This window comes from Octopus bimaculoides, unplaced genomic scaffold (assembly GCF_046866305.1).
Source record: "Octopus bimaculoides isolate indiv1 unplaced genomic scaffold, ASM4686630v1 contig337, whole genome shotgun sequence".
NCBI lineage: Eukaryota > Metazoa > Mollusca > Cephalopoda > Octopoda > Octopodidae > Octopus > Octopus bimaculoides.
Genome location: NW_028315586.1, coordinates 1 through 13,000, shown reverse-complemented (window position 1 = coordinate 13,000; position 13,000 = coordinate 1). Strand labels below are relative to the sequence as shown.

At 38.2% G+C, this 13,000-nt stretch overlaps 2 long non-coding RNA genes across 2 annotated transcripts; one reads left to right on the top strand and one right to left on the bottom strand.

Annotated features, from left to right (window-relative positions):
• The first annotated feature begins 1,243 nt into the window (after positions 1-1,243).
• Positions 1,244-12,047, top strand: LOC149128950 (uncharacterized). Its single transcript, XR_016240613.1, has 2 exons — positions 1,244-2,003; positions 10,002-12,047. It is a non-coding gene; the product is annotated as an uncharacterized LOC149128950 (long non-coding RNA).
• Positions 6,245-7,486, bottom strand: LOC149128951 (uncharacterized). Its single transcript, XR_016240614.1, has 2 exons — positions 7,153-7,486; positions 6,245-7,067 (listed from the first exon to the last, which is right to left on the bottom strand). It is a non-coding gene; the product is annotated as an uncharacterized LOC149128951 (long non-coding RNA).
• Positions 12,048-13,000: the final 953 nt, after the last annotated feature.

The window sequence follows — 13,000 nt, the reverse complement described above, 5'->3', positions numbered from 1 at the left end:
ACAAGTGCTGTGTGTCCCACCTACACTTAACAAGAAAACTTCTTACACAATGAACCAAACTACATCTCTTTCTCACGCATTATGATTACCTCTCACTCCCCAATCTTGTCGTCCTCTTGGCCCAGGGCCACTGTATCCTTACTCTCTGCTTGCCCCCGGCCTGTGTATTCTACCCACATGCCTTCTCTCATTCTAGTATTGCCATCTGCTAGCCCCCCCCCCCCCAACCTGGATGTTCCACCAACACATAACAAGAACATTTTGCCCTCACCCTACCTCGACAAACCAATCCACGTCTCTTCTCTTTCTCGCAATTCCTCCTTCACTCCACAATCTCCTACAAATCATGCTTGCTTGCTAATGGGAGCTTTGGCTCCCTAAATATCGGAGACAGAGGGGATAGTCACAACTGGATTGCCTGTGATCATACTTCTGCTTACTCAGGGTTTAGCTGGAGCAAAATGACAACATAAGCACACAATATCTTCCCCCCACCTCATCACCCTGCCCCTCCCCACTGCTCCTGACACAAATCAGCCCACATGTGGGAACTGGTCTTCATTTAGAAATAGCAGACAAATCTCCCTCAAAATCACACCACATTGCTGTCTTCAAAAAACACGAGATCATGTTGGATGGTCAAGGATGGAAACCCTTTGATCATAAGTCAAGACTCTGACTGCAGCTGAAACCAGGCTCTCTCTGCTGAAAATAGCAGGTAAATGATCCTCACCTCACTTCTGAACTTCTTCAATAAAGAAAGAAGGACACCCGAAGTCATGCACTTCTAAATATGAGATGGTCATGGTTGAGGCATCTGTGCTCATAGACCTTCTCCACCGAGGCTGGCCTAGGGTTAAACAACGAAAAACCAACAGTGACACTTATAGAACAGGATGACTCCATCACCACCAGGCACCAGATAAACACACACACACACACTGACCTCCCCCACCGTGTTGTGTGTGAACAGTTTTCTGTTGCCATGGAAATGTTGACATGAATAATAACAACATGGTGGTGGTGGTGGTGGTAGTTTAGTCCCAGGTCAATCCAGTCACAGCAGACACTCCAGCTGTGACCATCTTGCCTTTCCCCTAAAATTTTGTTTATACAATGTAACTATTTCTAAAATGGGAGCCATTTCAGGGAGATTTGGCTGCTATTTCTCCCAGCTCTAGCTACCATGTAGATGCCTCCCACATTGGTCCATACATAAGAGAGGAGTATGGTGTGATTTGAGGGAGATTTAGCTGCTGTTTCTAATAATGTAGTTAGTAGTGGCGGATCTCCCTCATTGGTTTGTGGTGGAAAGTGGTGGTGGTGAAAGTAGGAGTTGCAGCTTAGGTGATTGTTTAGCCCTAGGCCAACCCTGATACGGCTGTTCAATGAACAAAGGCGTTCCAATCACGACCAACCTGTGGATTTAAAGTAAACGTACAGGGCTACATTATATCAGGTCGTTAAGAATGAAATGATCCGATTTTGAACTGAAAGTTTATTTTAGTTTATCTCAACGAAAAGCAATGCAGTTAATCAAAGAATGCACCTAAATCATCAACACAATTTTGCCATTTTATCAATAACTTATTTATGCTGGGAGCAAAGAATTCTGGAAAGCAACATATAGGTATATGCATATATACACACATACATGTACATGCCTACTTATATATGTATATATATATACATGCATATATTGGTACAGGGCATCAAAGAAATGTGAACAAAAAGAGAACCGAGAACATAAAAAAAACACAAACAATGAACATCGAAAGAAACAAACAGAGAAACGAAACAGGCAACATAAAGAACATTCCCTTCATCAGTTGCCCCCTGTTTTATATACTCCGCATTTCAAAGGCAGGGACCAGATGAGACTTCGTTAAAACAGTCCTTCCCGCAGAAGGTTAAAGTGGTAACAAAAACAGAACAACAAGAACAAAACAGTAAAAACAAACGGTGAGGACTGTTGAGACTTAACGAGCTTTGAGAAGAGACAGGTAAAAGCACAAGGACTTGCATGGCTTCCAATTAACAGCCAGGGACCCTGTAAATAAATACATCTTTACACAAAAATGTACATACATCCAAAAAAAAACAAAAAAAAAACCATACGTAAATGCATATTGATATATTTGTATGTACATTTTTGTGTAAAGATGTATTTATTTACACATAGGTTTATTTATATATTCATATATGAGTGTACTTGTGAATAAGTAGGGGAGCATATTTGTGTAGATGTATTTTTTATAAAAAAATATATGTCCATATTTAGATGTATGTGTGTGTGTAAATATACATGTGTGTATATGATTGTGTATACAAGTTTATGTGAGTGTGTATGTCCACACATGTATGTATATGTATGTATGTATATGTATATATATATGTGTCTGTGTGTGTGTGTGTATATATATATATATATATATATATATATATATATATATATATATATGTGTGTGTATATTTTGATATATATATAGATATGTGTGTGTGTGAGTGTATCTGTGTGTATGTATGTATATATGTATACTTGTGTGGGTGTGTGTACGTATGTTTGTAAGTATATATGTGTGTATATGTGTACATATCTATGTATATGTATATATAATTGTGTATGTATTTGTATAAATTCATATGTATGAGTCATTAGGTTCTGTATGTATGTACATATATCTGTATGTATGTGTGTGTATATATGTATGTATGCATGTATGTGTGTTTGTGTGTATATATATGTATGTATATGTATGTATGTATGTTTGTGTGTATATATATATGTATATATATATATGTATGTATGTGTATGTGTATGTATGTATATATGAAAACACTTGAGTTCTTTTTCTTTTATATATATGTATTTGTATGTATGTATGTATGTATGTATGTGCATGTGTGTGTTTACGTATGTGTTTGTATACATGTATGTATATGTATATGCGTATCTGTTTATTCGGTTATAGGCGTAGATGTATATGTATGAGTATATGTATGTGTCTATTTCTATTTATACATGTGTATATATATATATGTATATATGTGTGTATGGGGACATGCACACATATGGGTATATTTGTATAGGCATGGGTACGTATGTGCATATGTGTAAATGTGGACGTATGTGTGTATACGTGTGTGTGTGTGTATATATATATATATGTGTATATATATGTGTATATATATATATATGTGTGTATATGTCTTTATGTATGCATGTATGTTTTCACACAGTTATATGTAAAACGGTTTTTTTCAAGTGAATCAAGTCATAACCTTATCCATCTATTGTTTTCATAATCGGTCATAATGTCTTACGTTTAAGATGGTTCCCATGCATTCCCTGAAGAGAAGGTTACAATTTTAATATCAAAGATCCCTATGGAGCACACAGGTTGTAATCCTTTGAAACATATATAGGAATAAAGTATGCAATTATAACATGCGTTTTCTCCAATCCTTGAATTCTTAAATATACTCAAATACCCAAAATTTCAAGGAGTTCCTGCCTTAAAAACAGGAACTACACCACAGTTATTTTGTGTTCTTTGCTACATTTGTTTCTATCAACCCATTTAGTCTATCCAAAGAATTTTTATTCATTAAGATAGAAGAAATACATATAATATTATATATATATATATATATATATATATATATATATATATATATATGAAAGAAGGTTTGAAAATGCACTTGTGCATAAAACAAGTCCCCCAGATTCCTAGTTTTCCCATTATACCAATGCTCAGACAACACCACTGACCAAACACGAATAAATAGGGAAAATAATCTTATTCAAAAATACAGACCACAGCTCAACATACTCTAAGATAAGCCCCCTCCCCAGGGGCACGCCCAAAACGAAGACACACAGATACGCAAAATCACACACACACCAATACAATGCAAACCTCCGACACGAACACACTTACACACATACACACACACACACACAATCACAGTATCTCCACACCAGAGCACAAACCCACATCCATTTCAAGAAAAAACACATGCATATATACACTTCCAATACAATTGTAGCAACCACAACCAACACCCATACACACATACGTAAACAGGTCCATGCACACACCTACACACCACTCCGGCAACCACAAACCATATTCACACACGCATATTTGCATACATATGTACACACACATACAAACACCATAGGCCTGTTCCCCAGTAAAAATGTCACACACACACAATACAATCCCAACAATCCCAACAAACACCCACAAGCACACATGCACAGAAGCATGCACACACAATGGCACACCTCCCCGACAAATACAAGCCACATAGACGCACTCACACAAACACACGCACACCTATACACACACATACTGTGCTAACAATACAAACAAAACTAATCACTCACACACACATGTACACATATACACCAGGAAACTACACAAACCATAGCCACGTACACACACATACAAACGCATACCCAGTACCAACATACACGGAACACACATGCACACACATACACCTCACCTGGATCAACCCAACGTACGAGGACACCTAATAAATACAACACACACATACATGCTCACACACACATACACCCTCATGCACACACATACAGTTGCTCCCTCACACACACACGCACCCCAAGGACAACTCAAACACAAACATACTTCGAGACACACACAAACTCACGTACACACATATAACACCCCCACCAACACACAACACAAATAAACATACGTACACATACAGACATACACATACATATGAACCATCACACACACATACGGTTGCTTACACACACACACACACACCACAATGGGTATTTTTAAAACAACACACTCACTCAGACACAGAGAGACACACACACACTCACGTATACACACACTCCCACGCACACACACAGATGCACACATACATACACACACAGACGCACACATATGTACACACCCTCACACATACATACGGTCGCGCTCTCTCTCACACACACACATCACAAGGATGTGTGTTGGTGATTTTATCTCCTCTGTTCCCTAATTTTGGAAAACATTTACAATAAACCACTAATGTTCTTCAAAGTTGCTTTTTATACTTTCTACTATGGACTGCTTGAAGCTTACTCACTTCCTACACCTTGATCCGGAGATCTTGCACTTAAATATATACACATATATATATTTACATATATCAATATCTCTCTATCTATCAATCTAATACAACAGCAAGACTCATCGGCAAGACTCCCATCGGCACCGACTATTTAAGCAGGAGAATTAAGACATTCGCTCTCTTTCTTCTTTCCCATTTCCTCTCACGCTTTTACATAGTGTTGGTGTATTTGTTGATTGTGTGAGGAGGGGTCGACTGTCTTGTGCTTTCTCTCCGCCTTAAGCAGGATCAGCAATGCCAACAGTAAGGAACATGTTCTATTCAGACCTTAGGGGGTCCAAATTGTCCTGTTCGGAGGAGGGGCTCATACGAGCAGTTGATAGGATGGACAAGTGTTTAAGGAAGAAGAAAGATTTGCTGAAGTGACAGAAGTCACAAAAAAGGAGGTGGACCTGACAAACATGGAGAAATATGAGGAGATGGCACGTAGGATCGGTGGTGATGCTAAGTTGTCCCTACTCCAGAAAGTATTGGAAAATATGGGTAAGAAAACAGTAAATATATAAGGTGTACTCAGTGGAAGAAAGGAAAATTGAAAATGTTGAGGCAGAGGAAGCAGATTTGGAACAATTGTGGTTCAAGAAGGCAGGAAAAGCAAAAGAATATGCTGTAACCACAGTAACCTACATATCTTGGAAGAAGGACTTCCAGGATTAGGGTGGAGAGAATCCCACCAGAAACAGATGTGGCTTGGGTTGTGGCGGCTGTTCTTCTCGGAAGTAAAGAAGAAATAGCCGTCCTGCAGGCCACGAAAACAGAAAATTCTGTATGGAAAGAGCAAACATTGGACCTGATCATATTGGGTATTGGCAGAACCACTGAAAATATGGTGGAAACGGTGACCATTGGAGACGTAGTGTTGAGAGTGGGGGTGGAGGGCAGAACCCCTCGTTGCTTTAAATGTGGCTAAAAAAGGCCTCTGCAGAAGCAGAGAAGTCAGGAAGAAGTTAGAAAGGGGCCGGAGAAGGTGCAACAGGAAGAAAAGAGAAACAAAGAACAGTGGATGGTAGCTGAAGGAAGAGGAAGAAAGGACAGATTGAATTAGAACCCCAAGCCATACACCCCGCCCCACCCCACCTTCTCAGACACCCCCTCCGCCCATTCCCCTCCGATACAAAGCAAGAGAAAAAAAACAAATACAAAAAAACACAAGGCTCAACAGGCTCCCCCCCTCCCACTGGAAATTGTTTCGCGCGTGTTTGAAAGGCGTAGACCAGGAAGGGATCCAGAAGAGAACAAAATGGAGAACTGCAAGATTTGTGCATGTCGATGGATGGACAAAACACTGAGGTGTCCGAAAGCCAAAAAAAACGACGAAATATTGAGATTGAGGAGGGGTTATAAGTGTTGGAAGGTGAAATGTGATTTAAAGACGATATCAGACAATATAAAGTACGACGAACTGACCCAGAGATACTCCACAGCCATTACAAGCCTTCAATTCCATTACAACTTTCTCTCTCTCTCTCTCTCTCGAGCTATAGAAAGACGAATACACACGTTATATACCTACAGACATCTATATAAACACACATGTAATAATAAACTGACACGTTTCCGAAGAAACCTTTCACTAAAAAACACATTTTCGAAGGTGAGGGGCGTGACTGCATCCGCCCCCTTTTTCTTTAAACATGTTTTATAAATGACATTTGGCAGAAATACGTTTGAAAACAATAATAAACGAATGCTGAAATTATAAAAATTAGTAGTACCGAAGTCTGAACAAAAGCAAAAGCATGTTAGTGTTTTGTTTTGTCTTTTTTGAAACAAGCGAAAGCCAATTAAAAGGAAATCTCTTTGCCTTACCTTGTTCGAAACTGTCTGCGATTCAGCAGAAGACATCAGCTGTGAAATGGTTTTGGCTTCTTTTGCAAGAATTTTTCAGCGAATAACTTGTATTTTTCGATTTTCTGGAGATAGAAGGACAGAATAAAGGTGAATTTTGTGGTTTATGCTTTTGTCGGGTGTTGAACGAGAGAAATGCTTGAAATTTACCCCTTTTTTTCCCCACACATTCCAATTCACCGCCGTTAATTGGCGAACACACCTGCTATCGCGCACGCGCACGCGAGTCGTGACTAGTCGATCCTACAATAACAATCTATTGCCAATGCATGTATGCACAAAACATGCAGGACGGTTTGTTTTGGGTTTTTTGAACAAAGTAAATAAAACACATTGTAAACAAAACGCAAACACCCTCATACATGTTTTGTGCGTGGCGCACGCGCGCTAGGTAGTCGTAGGATCCACTAGTCACGTCTCGCATGCGCGGATGCGCGCCCTGGATCCAATCTTCTTGAATCGTACCTTGATATTATGTTTTCATTTCAAAATAATACCAACAAAAATAATCTCCCATAATCTTTACCTCCGCTGATTTTTACATGCCCCGATGACCGATCTAAGAAATTTGGGGAACGATTTACCGTCTGGTGAATGGAACCGAGTCTATGCAGATTCCAATAGCTTGCCAAATTGTCAGTCATAAATTTTCTGCAAGAACGTTTTGTCTGATAACATTCTCCAACATCTCTGCACTCCTATCGAGTAGACGTTGAAGAAATCCTTTTTCTGGTTGTGGTGTCATAACATCCAACAACCCAAGTTTTGCGACACAAGTGAGATCGCTGCCAGTGCCCCTGGACTGGCTCTTGTGCGGGTGGCACATAAAAGACACCATTTTGAGCGTGGCCGTTGCCAGTACCGCCTGACTGGCCTTCGTGCGGGTGACACGTAAAAGCACCTAATACACTCTCTGAGTGGTTGGCTTAAGAAAGGGCATCCAGCTGTAGAAACTCTGCCAAATTAGATTGGAGCTTGGTGTTGCCATCCGGTTTCACCAGTCCTCAGTCAAATCGTCCAACCCATGCCAGCATGGAAAGCGGACGTTAAACGATGATGATGATGATGATGATTGAATGTGTGCAAGCAGACGGTTTTTTCATTGGCAATATGTTTTGTTTTCAGATAATCTATAATGTTCTCTGGTGCAAAGTACAATAAAAGTTGCAATCTGGGTGCACTCAATGTAAAATAAATTCGGAAAAATAGCAACAACTGCTTCTTTTTAAAGGGTACAAATATTGGGAAGAAGATGATGATGAGTGTTGCTGATGTGATGTTCACACACACACACACACACACACACACACACACACACACACACACACGTAGATAAACCTAGACGAAGTCCCAGTTTGGAAGTATGTTTAAAGCTTTTAGAAGACGTATGACGGAGAATTATTCAATATCGTGTTTGCTTCTATAAGAATCGCTTACTTTAAAGCGAAAAAACAAGACCAACGTATACAACAGGTGTGTAGAACCTGCTGTTTCGCTTGTTTTAGCCGTTCATAAGTGATCTATAAGTAAACATTTCATACAACGACCATGACGATGTCACCTTTTCTATCCGAGTATCGACCTTCAAAGGCATCCATCATCACCTTCATTCACTCTATCTCTCGGCCTTTCTCTCTCTCATACGTGCGCGCACCGACACAAAAGCCTAATTTTGCTCTAACATCATGGTTCTATGCAACTGTTGCAATATCACTCTTTATGAAGGAGTTTTTCCGTTTCCATTACATTTTTCCTGGAACACGGTATCCTGCCGTTTACCCACATTTGTCTTCCTCGAATCACACCCTACTCTCTTATCTATGTATATATGTATGTATGATCCAATGGAGACCTCTACATAGTAGCCAGACCTGGTAGAAATAGCACCCAAATCTCCCTCAAATCGCACCTTACTGTTTTACCTATGTACACATGTATATACTAGCTGGGGCGTACACTGTAATTCCTGGGGAAGCAGGGCTTATCCCTTGGTTCCGTTCTTGTAAACCTGGTATATATATATATATATATATATATATATATATATATATATATATTTCGTTTTTGGATATATATATATATATTATATGTGTGTGTGTGTATACACACATATATTTAATTCACAATATATAACCCCAAATTAAACGTATTCCAAACGAAAAGGACCAACAAAGACAATTAAGGGAGAAACTAACACTTGGAAAACATGAAGACAGAAATAGAACTGCTTAAGCTTAGAGCCCTGAGCAATGAAGAGAAATTGAAGGACATAGACGAGGAAATCTACAACGAATTAAAGAAACATTGAGATGGTCAACGCTTGGAAAGTGTCTTTAAACTGTGGCAAACAACTTGTGAAGCTGAAGAAACAAACTCGCTACAAGGCTGGCAAAGACAAAGCAATTTGTTTATTAACTACGAAACACAGTTCATCGTAGAATAGGCATCGGATAAGCCCTTGCTGAAGGAAAATAAAGCAAAAACATACACAGAAATGAACCCAGGCTTATCGAACACAAACCAGAGACGGACAAGGGGAGGCAACTCCACCGACATTACATCCCCCAAATAACTTAAACAATCAGAAAATCTGGACGGAATCTTCATGGCATTCAAGTAATCCTGTGGAGCTCCTAGAAAAGCTCCTTAATGCATCGTTCTACAAAACACATAGAATATATAGGAGAAGAGAAAACAACAAGGAGTGTATATTTATTTCTCAGTCTATAGAATAATATAAATTATTTACATGCTTTTAAGTTAGAAAATAATTTGTCAAGATATTGGAATTTTGTTATTAAATAAAATTTCATCCAACTGTTTCTCTGTCATTTATGACTTGTGTGTGTGTGTGTGTGTGTGTGTGTGTGTGTGTGTGTGTGTGTGTGTGTAGAAAGGTTTATGTTCTTTGTTTTTTTTGGTTTTTGGCATGTAATTCATTGTTTTTTATTTTCTATATTAATTTTCTGCTTTTCTCTCTCTCTCTCTCCATTTTCCAGACATATCATTCAAGACACTGAGGAAAAACCACAAGTGGGGAAGCAAGCTTCAAACAGGCAAGGGGCAGGTCCAGCCCCTCGCAAGTTGAATAAAAATATGGCCAAACAGCTTCTTGAGATCTCGGAACAACTACGACTGATGCAGCAGGCGATAGATGAGCCATCGAAGGACTCTAAATAGTTATTGTGATAAGGAGAGGTGGTCGTGGTGGGAATGGGGTGACAGTGATGGTGGAGCAGTGGGGGGGTCGGAGGAGAGAGAATTTGCCACTCTCACTCTTTTCATTGCTCACCACAAACTTCACAATCAAACCTCTTGTGCCTATACTTGTGTGTGTGTATGTGTGTGTGTGTGTCCATATATATGTATATACATACATACATATATATATATATATATACACACACACACATACATCTACACACACATTCATACACACATATATATAAATACTTATATATATATATATATATGTATATATATATATAAGTTTTAAGAAAGAGAATGGGTTGAGCAACACATCTTTTGGCATAATGCTACAATTGTTTCATTTTTTTACCAGAAAATCATTGCTGAAATATTACTATATATAATATATGAAATAATAGATTGAATCAGTATTAATCCAGTAATATTGACAAATGGCAAGTCTTCTCTGTCCATTCTCTTTGTTAATATTTATATTTATATAAAGCTTATTGGTACTTTATGGATTACAGATGCATGTTGAGCGATACGATCAATATTCCCTGTAAAATGTTATCTGATAGCCAATACCTGTAGATAGGCTTTATAAAGCAAACTACAAAGTCAATACCCCAATTGAATTTATATATTTTTATGTGTGTGTGTATATATATATATATATATATATATATATATATATATATATATATATATATATATACACATGTGTGTGTGAGTGTATATATATATATAGATTGATATAGATATATATGATGATAGATATATATATATATACATACACACACACTTACCTGTATGTGTACATATACATTCGCATGTATATTTGAACGAAATCAGAATCCATTAGGTTTTGGTACAGTGACTATTATTGTTATTATTATTAACGTTGTTGTTGTTGTTGTTGTCACAAATATTGTTAGAACCGGTGTAATGAAAATTTTATTGTTTTCCGTGTTTCTGCCCCCAGGATTCCTTTCTCATCAGGGCAACTGCTTCCTGTGTCATTGCCCCTCCTCTTCTCCATCTCTTCCACCTTCTCTCTCCCTCTCTCTCTCCTCTCACCACAATGTTTTCAAATATTTCTTCCCCCCCACACACACACAATCAATCGTATTTATATACACACATGCACATGGCTGAGCGGTAAGACATTTGCTTCCCAACCACATAGTTCCAGGTTCAGTCCCAATACATGGCACTTTGGTCAAATGTCTTCTACTGTAGCCTTAGACCAACCAGATCTTTGTAAGCGGATTTGGTAGGCAAAAACTGAAATACGCCCATCATGTATGTATATATATATATATATATATATATGTGTATATATATATATATGTGTATATATATGTATATATATTTCGTTTTTGGATTTGGTTTGCAGGATTTCTTTATGGGATTTCGTGTGTTGAAGCATATTCCTTTGTGTCTGGGGAGAGTCATTTTCTTATTGTGCCTTAAAATAGATATTTGTGTCGAGAGGAAACTCAATGACAATCGAATTTATCAGATTATTGTAGATAAGCAACAACTCCAGAAAAACTGTCAAAATTCTATGTTCTTACAATAAATTGATTGCAAGTATTTAAGAATGTAGACAACATAATTTCATCTTTTATATGCATCAATACATGTGTAAAATAAGTTTCATACCTATGTACATTTTTCCATCGTAGCATGGTTTTGAAAAGTAAAAGGTTTAACAGTTGGATAACCTTACTGTGACTAATTCTGGGTTTTCTACTAAAGGGTTTCTTTTTGTTTATGTCTTTTAGAGTGCAGTTCTATCAAATTATTCATTTGTACACAAACACGACAAAAGTAAATAGACACCCATAACACCTCGTCTTGTGGTTATTTTAATTTGAGCTTTATCTTTTTTTATTAATTGACATTTGTATGTTTCGTGTTCTAAATGACTGTTTAATCATGCCATGTACAAAAGAAGCCTTGGAACTGTCCGAATTACAAAGAGGCCATATACTGGGTCAATTTCAAGGTTGACTTAGCCTAAAACCACAGAAAAACTTGGTGATTCCACTTTCTACAGTTAATAAAATAATTGTTCAATTCCCCAGATGAAGAAGTAGTCCATATCGCCTTGCCCAGGTCAACTAAGGCCCTCTGACAGAACCCTTTGCTTTGTTAAGAGAAGTGTGGAAGATAATCCTCATTGCAAGGCCTCTGACAGAGCAGAACAAGTTGATGTCAGTCCCAGAATAGCTGACAGGTATCTCTGCAAAATTGGCTATTAGGGCAGAGAAGCGAGAAGGAAGACACTGCTTCAACCAGCCAATATCAAATAGAGAAACGATTGGACAAGTGAGAGGGTAGAGAGGCCACTAACACTTTGGGACACTGTCATATTCTCTGATGTGTCCAGATTTGCTGTATTTTCTGACACTGGTCGAGTGTGGGTCTGGAGACTCTGTCACCAAACTTTTCATGTGAATAGATTGCAGCCAACAATGAAACTTGTGATGGTCTGGAGAGCAATCTGGAGCAATGGTCAATCGTAAATGGTGGAGCGTAAGGGATACATAAACTCAAATAATTATGTGTCCATATTGTAGAAAGAATTTCTTCCTATCTCCTCCAGTGGTGAAATGATTAAAGAACACTATTTATGGAAGATAGAGCTTTCTTGCACAGCTAAAAAGACCCAAGATTAGTTGGAAGAGAATGGCCTTAAAAAGCTTCCATGGCTAAGCCAGTTACCAGATATGAACCCTACTGAACACCTCTGAGGCATGATGGACAAGACACTTCCTAAAAATAAAAAGAAAGCATCTTT